General features: G+C 34.4%; 2 long non-coding RNA genes across 6 annotated transcripts in view; one reads left to right on the top strand and one right to left on the bottom strand.

The window, feature by feature from the left end:
- Positions 1–396: 396 nt before the first annotated feature.
- Positions 397–19,432, top strand: part of LOC146761009 (uncharacterized) — a 38,138-nt gene continuing 19,102 nt past the window's right edge. For both annotated transcript variants that reach the window (XR_014945737.1, XR_014945738.1), the window contains exons 1-2: positions 397–497; positions 7,709–7,775. This is a non-coding gene — a long non-coding RNA (uncharacterized LOC146761009). The remainder of the gene's footprint in view (positions 498–7,708; positions 7,776–19,432) is intronic.
- Positions 5,959–18,979, bottom strand: LOC107312969 (uncharacterized). Of its 4 annotated transcripts, XR_001554704.2 has the most exons (6): positions 18,155–18,964; positions 17,954–18,062; positions 17,752–17,836; positions 12,991–13,014; positions 8,607–8,672; positions 5,959–7,396 (listed from the first exon to the last, which is right to left on the bottom strand). It is a non-coding gene; the product is annotated as an uncharacterized LOC107312969 (long non-coding RNA). The 4 variants fall into 4 exon arrangements; XR_014945735.1 differs by lacking the exon at positions 17,954–18,062 and having other exon boundaries at positions 18,155–18,979; XR_001554705.2 differs by lacking the exon at positions 12,991–13,014 and having other exon boundaries at positions 18,155–18,960.

The raw sequence follows: 19,432 nt of genomic DNA, 5'->3' as shown, positions 1-19,432 counted from the left end.
AAAACAAAAAACAAAACAAACAAACAAACAAACAAAACCTAATATATTTATTGATATAATTAAAATGTATATGTTATTTCAGTATTTTCAGCTATGTTTCTGTGTATTAATTGTGACCTTTTATAGTTCCATGTATACTTGTTCTTTACTTATCTTCACGAATAAAACATACTCTCTGGTGACGTTGGCATTACAATGATACTTTTTACCAAAGCCAAGATGAAATTGTTTTTTTGAATTATAGGTATTATTAATGGGGGAAAACATTCAACAAGAACAAAACAACTAACATAAGAGGGTGTGCGTGGGAAACAGGTTATCACAACCTGAACCTCTGATTAATCAGCTGAGGCAAGTGTTGGGTCAGCTGTGAAAGCACAGGTGAGGGTAGTTCAGCTGTGCTCCTGGAAGGGATGGAGGTCTTTGAGATTGCTCCTTTGTGGAGATCGAATAACCAGCCTCAGCATTTTCCAGCTAGACTGAAGGCATCCATATTGGTGAGTTTTTCCTATAGATAACCTTTTCGATTCTATCACCATCATTCTTGTATTATTACCATCTTGGTATTATTTCTACCTTACAACCACCATCCTTGTATTATTCTCACCTTACAGGGTGACTGTGTGAAAAAAATGCTATTTTGATTTTTACAGGTAAAACTAATGGAAAAAGTTTGTATTATATCAGAATAATCCACCCTTATTTCTTTCTAACCTATGAACAAGTTACAGCACACATCTACTGTGCAGTGGTGTGTATAGCAGAGATACAAGAGAAATTACCCGCTAAAGTCAATATTACCTGCAGATTATGTATATTTAGAAGGCAAATTATAAATTAGCAGTTCTAATAACTTTTTCAGTCCCAGCATCAGTGCTCAGATGCCTCACATAAACAGAAAGTTTATGTCCGAGGGACAGATTGCACAAACTAATATTTGAAAACAGAGACATAAGCCTCAGACAAGAAACAGGGGCAATTTCTCTGAATAAATAGAAAGACAAATGTGAAAATGCTTTCTTCAATATAGTAATTATCAAGTTTCCGTATAATTATGCTCTTTCTTGTCTTATTCACTTCCAGAGAGAAATTCACATATGAACGCTCCTAGAGTTTCATATTGAAATTCTGTTTTCTGTGTTAAAACTTTCTGTCCTTCCCAGTTTAAAAAAAAAAAACAAAAACAAAAATGTAAGTAAAAGAAGTAAGCAGATAGTGCAGGAAGACAATTGCCTTTTGAATGAGTTCCTTCTTGAACTTTCTATCTGTTTATCCTCTCCACAATTACTGCAAATGGAACTTGTGTTGTTGCTTCTTATGCATTTGGGAGATGTGAGAACAATTGTTAACTATGTGGAACAGGATGCTGCTACTCACAGACTTATAATCAAAAAGGAGTTGGCAAAATTATAACCTGACAATATCTTCTGTGCATCTTGTTCTTGTTGAACACTGATGGTATTAGAATCTAATCAGAAAGGAACTTCCCACACATCCTAAGGGAATGCTGTAAAGGTCAACTGGAAAATAAATTCAAGTCCTGCAGAAATAGAAAAATATTTTGAATGTTTGATCAGATTAAAGAGGAAAGAAGTTTCTTTTCTTGACTTGTTTCTACTCGTTTCTTGCCATATTCTATATTGTTATAGTTGTCTAGATTTTGACAACTACTACACTAATCATACTCATATACAGTAGTATTTTATGAGATTATAAAATTTTCCATGCTGAGAAAGCAAGGAAGATCATAGCTCTGAAGGATTTCAGAAGCCAAATTGCTTGAACTAAAAGGGTTATGGTTCCCCACTTATCCCCAGAAAATTAGAAATACTGCTTCATAACTGTAGATCTTTGAGGGTGCTTTACAAGGCAAATAATGTAAAAACACAGCACAAGTAGCATATGAAAAGAATTCCAGAAGCAGTCTGTATAGTAAAACTATAGTAAATGTTTGACTAGGAGGTCACCATGACAGTAATACTAAATTAACAATGGGGAAAAAAAATGCTTCTCATTTGTTCTAGTCCTTTTATATTTTCTGCTAGCAAAATAACATATGTTTATTGTTCTACCAAAACATATATTTGAACATATCAACATATCATATGCATTAGGTGTTGCAGTGGAATTGCCAGGTGATGGCCTTAACACAAGTTTGCTTTGATTATTGGGTGTAATATCAAGAAAATAATAACTTTCCTCTAGATCATCTTGGAATAACCTAAACACTGCATAGCTGATATAAAAAATCCTCAAAAATTTTGGGTGCTCTACCTGCATTGTCCAGGTTTGTTGGTTGTTTGTTTTTTAAATTCCATCTTCCTTACAGCTTCCTGGGCCAAAATGTTGCAGAAATAGTGGATTATTAGTTTGCATAACCTACACTGTATCTGTAAATCCTTTTTTCTTTATGCTAATTCCACTAATCCCATAAATTTTAGCTTTCTTCCAGTCAGATTTTATGCAGATAGTTTTCAAAGTTCACACTCCCTGTACTTCTTTTAATTTGAGACAGTTGCAACATGCATTGATCTCATCTCTCTCTATCTAATGACCAGGATCATTGGTATTTTTTGTAGTTGTGCTCTTTCTCATTCAGGTACAAAGGTATTAGCGTTCTTTCTGGTCTTGCTTTAGAAATCTGAGTTTGAATGCCTTCACACAAGGAAGAGTATTGATCTTCTGTTGCTTACTATTTCAATTTGCATCCTAAGTTCAGGGTTTCTAAGTAAAAGAAAAAGCAGTTAAGGATCATCCATTTTAAAAGAAAGCCAATGATCTTCCCCTTCAGCTTCTTTCTCCTTTCTATCCCTGCTTCAGTCTATTTCTGAAGGAGAAAGATGGGTTTTTTGTGGACTACAATGTGAGCATGACTGCCTATAGGCTTACTCCTAAATCTTCAAAGAGCTAGAAACAGGATGTACCTCTTCATGCAGCTTTTTGTACTTAATATTAGAATGTAGTTTTATTTCGGGATATCTAAGACAACGTCAGCACCGTTAACACACTAAGTCATGAAATATCCAAGCTATGTGCAAAGAGTAATTTGGGTTAACATGGGTGCTGAAAGCAGAAAACTTCACATCAGCTGTCTTTATCACTACTAATGTTCAAGTCTTGTTTGCTAATAATTAGATTTATATCAAGTTAGTAAAGGTCATCCACAAGTATAACAGACAGTGAAAATAACAGGTTATGAACAGTACTTTGCCTTCAAATTTCTTTCAGAAGAATCAGAAAGCTAAGATGAAGCATGTTGAAGTGAAGCCTCAACAACATACTTCATGTGACAGTTGCCTGTAATTGGTGAGATATGTCAGCTCTAACCCAGAACAGAAGTTCCGAAAGATAAATTAAATCCTATAGCGAACTTGCAAAATCCTTGTTTGATTGCTTTCAAAAAAGCAGGAAAAAAAATAATTTCATTAAAGCAAGAGCAAATTTCTACTGGAAAAGAGTCAGAAACTAAAGGCCCTAAATATGCAAAATGGGAATAAAATGTAGTGAGTGTAATTCTGCTTTATTTGTTATCTATTTGTTGCCATTATGCAATAACCTAAATTGAATGAATTAGAAACGGAAGATGAGCACTAAAGGCTTAACAAGATTACAAGAAAAGAAAGGGGGCTTAAATTATGGGCATGCCAGAACTATAAAACATGCAGGTTTCTTCAGTATCAGAATGAGGAAGACAATTCCTTGTTTAATAGAATTTTCCCTTTCTGTAATTACTTCAGTGTCTGGGTCCACAGACAGTTCTTTACAGTTTATAGTTGCTTGACTATTTTTATTAGTATTCAGTGCTAAACTATTTCCTGTGTCATGCTGGATAGATCATTCTTTTATTCACTTACATGAGAAAATACAAATCCAAGTCTTTTTTACTTCTTTACTTCTTTGAGTATTATCACTATGCATAAATCAACAAATTTCACTAGAATAAGAGGTAAAGAGATTTTGACCTTAATTCTCTTTATTAACTATGGCTTTGAAGTGTTGACTGTATTATGATCATCTTCTACTAAATCTTACTGCACTTCAATGCACAATTAAATATGCTTCATTTTAGTACTGAATAAAATGATAGTGCTATCATTTGCATCTGGTTTAAGTGCAAATACTGACAGGTTCTTACTTCATTTGTAAAGAGAACAATTTCATATAGTACATATTTGTTTTGATAAAGAGGCCTTCTTTAGCCTGCACTGCTCAAATAACTGCTAATTCTTGTTACTATACCTTGTTAGCCTTATTCAAATAATGAGCTTTTGCTAGGAGGCTGCTTTTTTTCAACTGTATTCTTAATTCAGCTCTACTAACAGAGGGAGAAGGATGAATGAGAACAGAGAACTAGAAGAGTGAGTACAGGGTAGGTTCATTGCTAATAGCTTACAGTGCAGCACATTTTTTGAACTATTTTGCAGAATCAACCTGCTCTGTAGAAGCAAAACACAAGGATTCAAATTTCACTTCTGTTGAAAAATGTATATAGATGTTTTTAGTATGGGTAGTTGGTAAGTTTCTGCATGACTTTTTGTGGATATTCAAGCTATGCAACACACTGACTACAAGCTGCTTTAGAACTTCATCTGAGACTGAATATAAAACAGAGTTCAGTTTCTTCAATATTTAAATTGCTGCCAGCCCTGTTGCATCCTTATGTCCCTATTATTTCCCAGGGAATCAGGTCCAAAAATTCCTTAAACAAATAGATATTCACTCTCTGAAGTTCAAGCTCCATACCTTGGTTTTTTACTAGGCCCGTATTCTCCAAGATCATGAATTCAACTACAACCTGGAGTGCCTCCAGTCTTAACACTTTTAATGATCTCCTCTGTACTGGTGGGCACCAGGTCTAGTAACATTTCACTTTTAGTTAGCCTGCCCAGTACCCATACCAGAAGTTATTCCCAGTGTACTTTAGGAACCTCTGCATTGCTTGCAGCCCACTGTCTTGTTTTTCTAGCAGACATCCATGTATCTGCAATTCCCCATCTGGACAAGAGCCTGCAAGTACTGTACTTCTTGTAGCTGAAGCAAGAAGAGCTCTTCAACAGGCTTCCCTTGATCAGGTGGGCTGTATTAACAGACGATACATTAAAATTTTTTTTTTTTAATTTTTTTTTTAAAAAAAAAGACAACTAGTTACCACCTGAAGGCTCAATCAAGTAGCATTTTCTAAAGGAGGAAAAGAAAGGTTTTAAATTATTTCCTGTTAGAATCTCTCCAAAGACAATGAATTAATTCTTATGTTATACCAGTATAACAGGTAGTAGCAACTTTTATCTTAGCGGTTCCAAATAATAACACTCAATATACAGCTTCAGTAATCTATGTAATTTGCTTCAGGGAAAGTACATTTGCAGTGTTTTCACACGACAATTGATATGGGATAGGGAGAACAGTACTGGTAAGGAAGAATCATTTCAGGATGTATCACACTCTTGTGCTTGTTGTTTGGCTTTTTGTCTTTTTCCTTTCCATTCTCATTCATTTGCATAATAACAAACTCTAGTCACCTATCCATTCCTAATCTCCCCAACCATCTAATGATTAACACTTTCTGGAGCTACAACGTAATTCCTTTTTATGACTTAGTATTTTATTTTCCTGACAAAATCATAATCTGAGCAACAAATTAAGAAAACAGAAGTGGATTACAGTGAAATATACAACATAAACAATGATCATAAATTTTGTTGTTCTATGGTGAAATAAGAACTTAAGTAAATGTCATCAAAATAGCCAGGGAAAAAAAAATGAAAGCGATGAACACATTAAAGTATAATGAACTGTATGAGAAGGAAACTTTGGAAAGATGACCTTAGTTAGAAGAATTTATTTCTTTGCTATTTCAATATTTTGTCATCAAAGCATTAAAGACGTGACTATACTGAATGGCTTAGATTCTATGGGGTTTATCACTGTCAATTAATGCTGGATGAAATACAGCATGAATTATTTGAGTGGACCAGAAATATTTATTGGGTAAATAAAAATAATTATTTCATGCAGCTAAATAATAATGGTTATACTTATAAACAAACAAGGATATTTATGTGTACATTTCAGATGAAGGTCACCTTAGTGCTAAACTGTATGATTCTGTTGCTCTGTAAAATATTATTTCTAGAATCATTTAATAAATAAATGGGAATGTGTCCTATAAATAATGCTTATAATTCCCAGAACATGTAAAACCATAATCTTTGGAAACAGTATGATTTACTTTTTATCTTTTTTACCACAAATATTTCAATATTGAAAACTGTAAAGATATGAATCTCTAATAAACAGTCCATTAATTTTAAATTAGATTTCATGTCTTAACAGTAGATCAGAATTATCTGATGAAGTTATTCTGCATTATACTGCTGTTATTACAGGTGGAAGTAATATTGTGGAGAAATGGAAAGAAACAGAGAAAGAATGCTCATCTGTATTCAAAGACTCAGGCTCACAATGAAAGACTCCACAACGGGGAGATCTCCAAAAAGAGATCCTTCCCTACTGGTAGCCTTAAATGGGGTCTAGGAGAGGTGGAGCCATCCAGTCACATAGGTGACTTTGCAAATATGTGCAGGTGTGTAAGCAAGCAAAGCAATACAGACAAAGTTTTCCACTTTGGCACCGAGATACTATAATAGTAGTTACAAGCAATATTTTATGATTAAATACAAGGCTCAGTTTATGCTCTAGATGTTATTAGAACTCTATTGTAATCCTCAAATATGATGACATTTTATAAGAATTAAAGTAAGTGACATCATAAGGATTAAACAACTTATAATTGCACGGACTGTTAATATCTCTCTAGCAGAGGCACTATGATCGGACTACACTTTTGCAAATGCACAGCATTTGAGATCATGACAGGATTAACAGCATACCTCCTGTGGCTCAGTGTTTCAATAAGCAGCCAGACTTTTTTAGACAATTTTAAGGATTGCTCTAATCTGGCATTCCAATGTGATTTATATGGCATATATAGGATTTCTACTTTGCTATAAGAGCAGCATTTTTAAAAGAGACATTTCATTTTTAAATGTAAACCAGCGAGTTTGAGAAAGTTAGGCACTAATGAGAGAAAACATCCTTAATACTTCTATTGTGGCATAGTGTAGACCACATCATCACACTCTGTGAACACTAACTATTTCATAGTTCATTCTCATTTTCACCCTGAAGGGGGAACAAAAAAAGAAAAAAATATATATATAATTTTAACAGTCTCCTAAAAATTATATCCCTTACAGTGAAAGTAGACTTAGGATTTTCTGCTTGCGGTGACATCTTCAGCTGTCAATATTCTCCTTTTTTTATGGTCAAGCTCCAAAAGAAGAGAATTCTGAGAATTGATCTTCATGCAATGTATTAACAATCATTTTGGTGTAATCTAGACACAAGCAAAAGTCCATGCATGACATATTACTATAGTATGAAGTACAACAAGCAACATCATAAAAAAATAATTTCTGAGTTCATTATTATGTGAAAAAAAAATAATTTTAGGTACTTAAAAAATGAACAGAAAAAAAACACAGATGCAAAGCTTAACAAAAAAGTATTCACCAATACTTCACCCAGATATAGCTATCATCTGTTACTTTTCAATGTACTTCTGGAATTCTAGCAATATTTAAATCTAAGCCACAACTCAAATACATAGGAATTTTTTTAAATTTTTTTTGCTTTTCCTCAAATTCAGAGAGTGCTCTTCAAGATCTGCACAGAAGATGTATAAAAGACAATACTGAAACCAGAAGCACCAAAAGGTAACTAGCATGTCAGGAGAAAAAAAAACAAGCAAACACATTTTTCCTTTATGAACTTAAGTAGAAAAAATTATGACACCATGTATTTCCTATTTTACAATTCTTGCCCTGAGGAATCTGTGCTGTGAGGCTCTGAGACAGGGCAAGGAAACACAGGAAAGGGGCAAGGATAATTTCCCTGGTCATTTATTGACTTTCCCTAAGGGAAGCTGTAGACACAAAGCTTGTTATCGTCAGACAGTGCAGAAAAATGTTCCAAAAATGATTTTAATGGTTTTGCCCACTTTGGGCATGACTCATTGATCTGAGCAAAAGAAAACTCATTTTGATCAAGATAAACTCAGAATTTAGTTAAAACTGGAGTTCAGTAACTAATTAAGATAAATCTCCACTGAAAATCTCATTGCTTTTTAGTATCAGCAGTAGCGTCACTAAGAATAATATATCATGGTCCTCTAAATCTGCAGCTTTTTGTCAGGCAGACAGCATACCTAACTATGTTTTATGCTGTTTTGGCAGCATGTCTCAACAAACAGAATGCAGCTTGTTGCTCATATTTAGTGGCAAACCTCACCTCTAGGCAAAATGCACTTAGTTTGACAGGATGGTAAAGACATGATTTAAAAAAAAAAAAAAGCCATCATAATAATAGTAGGAGGAAAAGGAAGAACAGTCCAGTTAATTATATTTTAGAAAAAACAGTGATGCTGAAAAGAAGAAAAAAAAAGAAGAAAATGAAGTCCAACGTAATAAGCTTAGTCTCTTTCAACTGTTTTTGTATTCTTCATGCCTAAATGAAAGGAAGTAAAATTTCTTGGGGAAAATACTTACCAATTACAATGCCATGCTGTCCAAACAGCTTCATATGTGATACAGAGAATTGAACATTCCTTTTCCCTATAAAACAGCATTTATTTCAAGATAAATAAACTTTCATATTGAATTGACTGAGTATTTGACTACATGAAATTATAAAACTGCTTTTAAAGATGCCTAGAAAACCACTGTATTGTAATAATTTGTTATCTGTCAAAATATTCTCAATAAAATTAGATTAGTTTAAGAATACTTAATATGGTTAATGAGCAGAACTGGAACATTCTTTTGATACATGGAAGTAGTAACCCTAAAGCCATTATTTTTGTAATAGTATAATTTTAGATTCCCATTAAATCCTAAACCCTAATCCACCTCAAACCATAAGTATACAATGTTGGACTATAAAAATGCTTCAATTTGTCTGGTAGGGATTTCAGGTTGCACAGATGGCTGCTGTAGATTACTAAAAATGGGACTGCAATAACAGTGCCAGCTGTATAACAACCAGTCCATCTCTAAAAGAGATAGCAAATTAAAAGAGGGAATCCTTTCAGAAAACGTCTGAGAGCTCCTTCAAATGGGCTGAAAAATCTACATCAGGAAGAAAGAATTCCAATTTGACTAAAAACCAACCAAACAAGAAACAAAACAGATTCCTTCTGGCATATTTGTCATTAAAACTGTGTTTCAGCAAATCATTTAGGGAAATGAAAGAGCAGGGTTACATTCCTTTATTATCACTGTAGCAACTGTAATATTAAAGTATTTTCTGATTTTTTCTAATCTGACAAGAAGATTAATTCCAAAAACCTAGAAAAGTGGTGAGGGCTATGGGAGTAAGATGTTGATTTTTCTGACCTAGCTGAAATCAAGTCTACAGTGCAGTAAAACCATTACTATTCTCCAGAGGAATCATTGCTAGTTCTTGAACGATGCAGCATATCCTAATGAAATTGGTCACATAGTTCACTTCCCGTTCTTTCTTTCCTCTGGTGCAATGATATATTAGGAACTGGAAATTCACATTAGTCTAAGCATTTTATTTATTTTTTTTTCCATGGAAATTATTAATGTTATTGCAAGAATGCAGTCAATTAAGGATTGATAGTAATAATTATCTTGCAGAGCAGATGCTTTGATATCAACCACAGTTAAAGTACAACTTTAACTGATTCTTTCATGATCATAAACACAGAGCCATCTTCACATGAATGTCAATAATTTCATGTAAGACTGCCCAGTACAGAAATCAAAATTACAGTAGATAATGCTTTATCATGTCTCAGGTGATACATTGAAGACAAAAATAAATATCTATCTTCTATTTTATTCCTACAATCAGATTTGATCAAAATTCTGTTGTATTGTACTTATCGTATTTATGCTTAGTTAAATATAAGAATTAAGCAAAAACTTTTTGGACTTTTTGACTTCTTTCCTCTCTGACAGAGAACTTGATCCAATCCTTACTCTCCCTCAAGGAAACCCAATTAACGTCATAGACATTCGGTTCTCATTTCCATTCATCTACTGAATTAAAATAAGGGCTCATAAATTAGGATAAAACCCCTTTTCTTTATGGCATAATTTAGAAGAAGTCTTCTGTGGCCTTTGTGTAGTGTTGTTTGGTTTTAATACAAATTCTAACCCTTAATGGGGGGGGGGGGGAGGGGTGGAACCCTCCCTTTTTTGTTACTTTCATTTTTATATACTGAAAATATTATAATATAATAAGAATGTTTTTAGAGGAGGGAGAAGACATAATATCCAAATATAAAACAGCTACTTAAAAATATTCTACTGAAGTAAAAAGTATTATTTATACCCAAGTATATCAAAAACCACTAGTCTTTTCTACCATCAGAATACATAATGACATAATTTATTAGTGTTTACTTTTTTTCCCCCACTGATTTATATGAAGGGCTTTTAACAGTTTCAAATTATGCACAATAACAGGTCATACATACTGATGTGTAGAAGTCATTCTACTCAGCTTAATAGTCTAAACTATGCACGAGCATAATGTAAATCCAATACACCATGAAGAGCAGAAAGCAAAAATGAGATTCCAGGAACTAAGCCAACAAACTGTTTTTTCATATATATGCTTTTCTTGGTCCAGTAGTTAACATTTATGGACTAGAAAACACTGAGACATATTTTAATGAATTTGGAGATTTGGTTCATGGTCCTAAAATGGTGTTATTCTCAATATTGCAAAGTGACTGCAAAAGCTCTGTCCTGCCCAGAAAATACTTGTACACACCACCATTTTTTGTTCTATCTGAAGTTATATTCCAGTTAATAATTACCATTGATCAAGCATTTTCTCATTTACTTAAGATAACATAAAAGTTATTCTGAAATGGAAGAAGAACACAGCCCTTGAAATGCATATGTGAGGTGATTCAAAGCAGAAATTATTTCATTTCACATTGCAAAACAAGCGATTAGAAAAAATGCTAAAATGTTACATGCACAAAAACAGTTAATTAACGTTAATTTACTTTTCTGTTCACAGGAGAAACAAATTTCAAATTAGCACCTATGTTTTTCTTATAGTATAAACTTTACACAATGCAAGTCTTGCTGTATAAGAGAGAAAAACAGTACAGAGACCCTTGAAAACATTGTTCTAAAAATCAGAATATGTGAAAAGAAATTCCAGTACATGAGCAGTGTTATTTAGGCCTATCACATGTATTGTGCAAGGTACCGAGCTTGGGCCAGGGCAATCTCAGGAATCTGTACAGAATGAAGAATCCCTTGGGAGCAGTTCTGTGGAGAAGGAATTGAGGGCCCTGATGGATGAGAAGCTGGACATGAGCCAGAAGTGTGTGCCTGCTGCCCAAAAGACCAACTATGTTCTGGGCTGCATCAAAAGAAGAGTGGCCACGGTCAGGGGGTGATTGTCCCCCTCTACTACACTCTTGTGAGGCCCCATCTGGAGTACTGTGCCCAGTACAACAAATATGTGGAGCTCTTGGAATGAGTCCAGAGAACCACTAAGATGATCAGAGGGCTGGAGCAACTCTCCTGTGAAGGAAGGTTGAGGGAGCTGGGCTTTTTTAGCTTGGAGAAAAGAAGGCTCCTCCAATGAGAGAGACCTCATTGTGGCCTACCAGTACTTGAACGGAGCATATAAACAGGACGGGATATGGCTGATTATGAGGGTAGTATTGGACAAGAGGAATAGTTATAACAGCTCCCATTCAAATGCACTGTCATCACTTTCTTTTGCCACACTTTCTTGTAGCAAGATTTGTAAAGGTCCTTATGCTGGATTTTTACCTAGACCACTTTTCTCCCCTAGTTATTTTGAACAGATGTCTGATTTTATTTATTTATTTAAAAGGTAATCTGGTAACTTACTACAGAGACAAGTAGTGAGGGAAGCTGTTTTCTTGCTTTACTGTATGCATCTGTGCACTAATTTCTGCCAATGCATCATTATCAGTCATCATCCATCATCTGATCAGCCCTGGCTGGATCAGGAAGAGAAAATGCATTTGCCTGTAATTTAACCAGCAATTGAAACTGGGACCCTTCTAGAATACTTTCAAAATCCACCCATAGCAGGCATATAAAACTTGGTTATTCTTTTGCTAGAGAGTGATTTTGTACTCTTCTAGCAATGTTATGTTTTCCCTTTATCAAACAATCCGTCAAAAGGCAGGTTGTTCAGGCCAGGAATAAAGAACAGAATTATCCGGTTTACAGTCCTGTAAAGGCTCCAGGGATGCCTTCCATAGCAGCATGAACCAGTAGCAGTACAGTACTGAGTTCAAATGAATCTGCCTTGCTTCTCAGCAAGGAAAACTATCCAGGACAGAACATCCTGCTACCACAAATTTAATAGTTTAAAATTAGCTGTCATGTGTACCTCTGCTAGGTACCGAACAGTATAATAAGGGCTTTTTCCACCTAACTGGAAAGTACAAGCATCTTGATCAGTACTGTCTGCAAAGTTAACAGTATTGGTTCATATGTAAAATACACCACTCTGCTCTAACAGTTGTTTTTTTTCCTTGCTTTAATTTGTTGATTTATGAAAGACTGATTCTATCTGATATGATAAGGAAATCTAGTATCCAATCAGTTCATATTTAAGCAATTTACAAATACTTGTGCTTTTTCCTTCTAGGAAAACTAACTTTAGAAATTTCTCATAAGCATCCAGTATGCTTTCATTCTAAATAATAGGTATTCTTTTTCAAAGCAAATTACACAGTAGTACAAGATCTGGGGAACAATCAAAGAGCTTTTGCATGCAGAACACAATGAACACCCCAACTGGCCCCAAACCCCACACAAGATATTTTCTGTATAGGTTGGCAGGTCTAAACTAGTCATTGCTTTGTTCTTAAAAATACAGTAAGTATTTAAAACTTACCTTTCAAAAGCTGTCTACGTCTGTCTTCACAGTTTTATTTTGAAGGACAGATCAGAACAATGAAAGACAGAATTTCTTAGTTAAATTATGTCAAATATTTTGGCCTACTCCCCTACCTCCCCTTCACAGCTCATTAATAATATTAAAGCGTTGATAAGGGAAATTGTTTACAAAGATTGCTGTGCTGCACCTCTAGTTTAATGGTAGTTTATTTCCTTCCTGTCAGATTGCCTAGCCTGTTGAGAAAACCTTTGATGGTGAGACACCTTCAAAACATCAGCACAGAGAAAATTCCTCTATTACCTAGGCATTATAGATGGCAGTTCTTCTATAGGTCCCTTTCCTCTCAGATTTTTAGTCTTTAGACTTTCTACGTATCTCTTTATTTCCTTTCCATTCTGATTAAATCTACTACAGTTTTGTTTCTTTTTCAAGTATTTTCCTGGCTTTTTTTTTTCCAGCAGAATTTTCCATCTGGTACTACCCTCCATATTTAAAGAGTTCTGTGTTGGCGGGGGGGGGGGGAGGGAAAGAACCAGACCTAAAGTTCAGAAGAGCATTAAATAGCACCGTTTGATTTGCAGATTTTCCTACCCTACAGCAGTCATGACAGCTGCTTCCATAACAAATGATTAGAGCTTACAAACAAGGCAGAGTAGTGAAGGACAAGAGATTTCAAGGAGCCGTCCACTATGTAATTTGCAGATAGATAGCTATTTACAGTGTCTACTGCAGTATTTACAGTGCAAAAATGGATATGAAATCCTTTAGCATTCCCTAGCCATACTGATCTCATCTATTTTTACTCTTCTCTATCCTCTATCCCTCATTCATCCCAAAACACACACAAGCACACATAAAACTGTCTTCTCTTTGGAAGCACATTCCTAGGAAGTCTCACAAGGATAAATTCTGGATAAAGGCATAAAACATGGAAGAAAATTAATTACAAGAAGTAGTGTTTGCTAATTGGTTTTGGCACTGCTGGTGGATTGCAGTGAGAAATTTCTACCACTCTCTAATTAGAATGCCATTTGATTTAAAAGTGTAATAGCAAATACCTAACATAAAATACCTACTTCCACAGCGTAATTTACTTTCAGTATACTAACCAATATACTGCTGTTTTAGCAAAGTCTTTCCAGAGAGTTCATAGATGAATGATAAAATAAAAATTTCTAAATAATCAGCTAGTTTAGACACAAACTCCAATAAAAGTTCTGCATCTAACCCTGAACATTGAAAGAAAAAAGTAGTTTCACCAATCAATAAATCATATCACAGAAAACATGACAGCCCTCTCCCTAATTGCAAACAAATTTTGGTCATCTTTTACCTAATGTATTTTATCTGCAGTTGTAAGTTAGCCCTATATTGATTTTTGCACATCATCTCATGTAGCCTCATCTGAACTTTGAATGACTTAGATGCATATACAAAAGCACAAATCCGTTCCAGAATTGTCCTGCTGACAGATGAAGTTTAAAATTTGTTTTTGTACAGTAAATTACAGAAATGCTGATTGTCCTTTCGCTTGCAGAACTACAAATCAAAATCTTAGTTAATGATACATTTATAGGAAGGGCCAATAAAAAAGAAAGCCAAAAACAAAAGTGTGTTCTTTCCTCACTTTTGTGTGCATGTAATAAACCAACTGTAAATGATGTTTTTTATTTTAGGCTTAAAGTTGAAAGACTCTCATAGTAAATGACACAAAAGAGCTACCAACATACTGCTGATTTATTAAGCCCAGCACAAAAAATGACCTGCTGTTTGTGGCTATTTCGTAAGGAAATTTTTATCTCTTTATAACTGAGAATGTTACATGAAACTTTACCAGGGTGCATTAATATCAGGGTAATAATAATGCATAAACTTGATGAGAATTCCCTGACTTGAAAAAAATATTGTGGGGGGAAAAAATGACAGAAAGAATGGGGTCCAAAATGTTACATGTTGTTTGTATCTGTGCTTTGGCATTTCCAGTTATAGAGTAACTGCGTATGCCAGATTCAACTCATGGGCACAATTATGCAGGATATACTTTTCAGATTATATTATTATCAGTTAGTGAAATGAAATGCAAGTAATGTGAACACAGAAGGTACTTGGTATTTAGGCAGAGAAATTTTTGTACTATTTGTGGTTTTTTTTCCCCTCACATACATGCTATGGGAAAGGACAATAATCCAGTTAGATACAATCATTTTTAATGAGTTTTATAGAGTGCTTTTGGAATAAATTGATTTATCCTATTGGTCTCTGAAACATAATTTGTTATGGGCAATATGACCTATGTTTGCAGTGTCATTAGTGATTTGAGATGCTCTGGTTGGGCTTGCTCAGAAACTGCAAGTTACCCTACAATTTCATTTTTAAGATATCAGATTGTTTTCTAAGGCAAACAAGCAAGACTCAGAACCTCAGACTAGTGGCCATCTTTAAAGGGAAAACAAGAGAAAAGATTAAAGAACATATTTGCTTTTCCTTTAGAGATAAATTAACAATAAAATTATTCTGAGAAGGTATAATTATTTTTCCTGATGATTTCTGTTAAGTAAAGCCAACAAGAAAAAAAAAACTCCTTGTAAAACTGCAGATATAGAAGAGAAACAGAGAGTTTCCGTAGAGAAGCTGAACACCTGTACTGAGATACTTTGCCACTAATCCCTAGCAGGGATTCAATTCTAGATCTATTGTAAGAAATCAACCAACTCTTCAAGCACGGGTATTATAGAAAGAGAAAACTTAAATGCTTTAATAACAACTCATAAAAAAGCATTAAAAAAAAAATCATGGCATGCTTACACTTTGTAAATTTTAATCTTCACAGCTCATGAAAGAAAAACTCTGCAGCACACAGAGCAATAAACTGGAAACAAGGGAAATATAAAATTCAAACAGAGCTTTAGGATAATGACTTCATTTTCACTATATGATGAAAAAAAAAGTCATAGAATCATTTTTTTCCTATTATAAATTATGTCAAAGCTGAATAACAAAATGAAAATTGACATGTGAATACACAGCAGTGTCAGAGCTGACAGTATAAAGAAGGCAGAAGAGCAGAACAAAAGTAGTTGTATTTCACATCCTAGCTACTACAAGACGGTAGAAACTGCAGTCAATTTGTGCAAAATAAAGAAGAAAAATTAACATCAAGAGCTATTTTAATAAAATATAACTAGCAAAATCACAAGACTATTTTTAAATAAAAGATTTCAAGGTCCAGATTAAGAATTTGCTATATTGTTTTTCCTATATAGGAAAATATGTTTTACTCTTAGAAGGTATGCTATATTTATTCAGACACACTGCTGGAGGTTCTGAGTCTATATTTGCAAGAAGACACAGGGGAAAAAAAAAAAAAAAAAAAAGCAACACAGAGCGATAATTCAAATCTGAATAGGGAAAATGGTTGTAATTGACATTTCTATTGTGTTAGCTACTTCAAAAAGGAAGAAATAGCTGTTCCCTGTTCACTGATCAGCAGAAATGGGTGGGGGGGAAGATTATAAAGCCAGAGAGTTATAACTCCAGTGCAGTCATAAAAGTTTGTCCACTGAGAGATGGGGTTCAAGCCACAGTTGAAAAGTATGATGGCTTAAAGTATGGAGTTCAAGCCACAAGTTTTCTATTCTTACTTGAAGCTTTTTTGAGAAAGAAAGTTACAAGTCATTCCTTAAAAAGAAATTCACAAAAAGCCTGAAAAGATTGAGTCCTCTGCTCATAATACTATTATGAGTCCTTTGCTAATGTTATCCAGCTGACCAAATGAAGATCAGAAATTAGAATCTACAACTAATAAAACATACAATAAGAAAAATCCATACAGAAGCAATCTACTATCAAGAAAAAAGGACAAACAAACACACACCATGTTCCACACCATGTCATGGCAGGGAGCGAAAACAGACCTATACAAATGTGTAAAGTGAAAAGCTATTCTGAAATATGATAAAGGACAGCACTACTACAAGTTCTGCTCATACAACACCAGTTATAATGAAGACAGTCCTGGCCTTAGTAGGTGGCACTGTGAAGCTCTGTCAAAACAGCAGGCTCTAAGTAAAGGATGGCATGAGAAATCATGAGAAAAGGTAACTTGTGGGCCAGCTGCATCTTCAGAAATTTTCCAGGTCACTAGTTGAAAATAAATGGAAGGGAAATATCAAAAAGCCAAACAATTTAATCTTAGGAAAATGTGATATTAAGGTTGTGTGTTTTAATTTCTCTCTTCTGCTTTTTTTTCCCCCACTCTTACACAATTAATTACATAATTACATTCATTTCAGCCATCATATTCAATAAATTGCTAGTTACTTCTTTGAAGAGAATAAGCCGAGGTTCACTTCCTACAGGAGCTGGAAGGACTAGGGTCAATCAAATGAGATACTACAAGGAAGAAAGAACAATTCCATGGCTTAATAATACTGACAGTCTTATGGAGTATTAATTTTTTTCCCTTTCTTTGCCAAAAAGATCCTACAGGAATTTGGACAAAACACTTATACTGAATCTTTCTCAAATCATACCTAATCAGATACAAATTGCAAAACCACTAAGCAAACACTTGCAAAACCTATGTTAATATGATGTTTATTTTTTACAAAATACTCTGTCCAATGAAGTACCATGCAAGCCTTTGAAATTTTCTGAACTACACAAACATCATATTGTGCTAAATTAGCAGGCAAAATAATGAACGTTTCATGAACTTTGACAAATTGTGATAAAATGGGGCCAATATCATACACTTACCTCATAGTAAAGCATATAAGTCAATGAGAAGTTGTGTCTTCAGAGCCAGGGTTAAGTATCATTTGGTATGTTAGATAAGGCTTGCCTATTAAAAAGCAAAAGTAAAAGATGAAAGATGAGTATCTGCTGTTTGTGCAGTGCACTTAACAAGTCTGAGAGGTGCTGAGGAAAGGGGAAATCCAGCATGCAATCATCCTCATACCTTCTGTTTCAACATCTCTTATATGTAGATTGCAGCTGATATGCTTAAGGTATTAATAATTATTCGAGTCAGTGCATTTCTTGATGAACGCAGCACAAGTTAGCAATCCCTTCAGTAAGGTAGAAATAACAAAAGGATGGTGGTAATAATACAAGAACCGTGGTAATAGGTATCCAAAGGTTACCTATAGGAAAAACTCACCAATACAGATGCCTTCAGTCTAGCTGGAAAATGCTGAGGCTGGTTATCCAACATCCACAAAGGAGCAATCTGAAAAGAGATACTGCCTTAGTGGTGGTCAGCCCTTAAATGAAGTCTAGGAGAGGTGGAGTCAATCTCCACCCCTTCCAGGAGCACAGCTAAATTACCTTCACCTGTGCTCCCACAGCTGACCCGACACTTCCCTCAGTTGATTAATCAGAGGTTCAGGCTGTGATTACCAGTTTCCCATACACCTTCTTTTTCCAGATTGTTTCATACTCATTTCATGCTCTCTAAATTGGTTGCCAGACAAAGTCTTACCATCATACAAATTTGTTTTTGTAGACTCAAGTCTCACAGGCTAAGAGATTTGATGCCTTTTAAATTTAAAAATTTTCATTTCTCCTTTTTAATGTTCTTCCTCATCGTTTCCTGCTATGCTTCAAGATCAAGTATAAGGATCAATAAAACCTGCAGCAAACAAGCCATAAGGAAGCAAACTGTACTATTTATTGGGCCACATTTACAATAACTCCATATATGAACAGAATGCTAAAAATGTTAAATTGTCTGTAACAGAACAATTCAAATTTCTAACGGTCTCATTTATTCTGCCTGGAAAGTTGGAAACTATATATGGATGAACAAATGATACAGGATGTTTTCTGCTAAGAGGAGTATTTCCTGCAGGTATCAAATTGCCAAGCCAGAATATCTTAGTCATGGCAAAGCTTCATTAACAAAGGAAAAAAGAAAGAAAAAAAAAAAAGTGAAACATGCCACATCTCAACTATAAACTGAATTAATTACCCTGAAAATTTTTCTCAGAAACAGTATACAATATAAGACAACATCATTTATTCCATCTATAATCTAAAAATCTGGATTATTGCAAATAGTTGAGACTAGATAATGTGGATTTGAGCTGATCTTTAGTGATCTCTGACAAGAAGTTTGATCCATGCAATTTACCTCTAAGAGAAATCTTTTACTGGATTAAACTGGAATTTTGGTTCAAATCCAGATACCTTCAAGATAAGATATTTGATAAAAACTGCATGGAATATTAATGTAACACACTCATTGTGGGTTTGTTCTAGATGTAAAATGAATGTATGTGCTCTTGTTTGTTGTTAGTTGAGAATTTGATAAAAATATTTTGAATAATCTACTGAATTCATCCAGGGAGCTATCCATATATATATATATCCGTCTCTTACCTGTTGATACAGGTATATCATCTTATAAGAAAAACAAAGGAAAAAAATAAAATATGTA

The sequence above is a fragment of the Coturnix japonica genome, chromosome 4, assembly GCF_054131305.1.
Source record: "Coturnix japonica strain WE chromosome 4, WE-NBRP24, whole genome shotgun sequence".
Taxonomy (NCBI): domain Eukaryota; kingdom Metazoa; phylum Chordata; class Aves; order Galliformes; family Phasianidae; genus Coturnix; species Coturnix japonica.
This window is presented reverse-complemented; position numbering and strand designations above follow the sequence as displayed.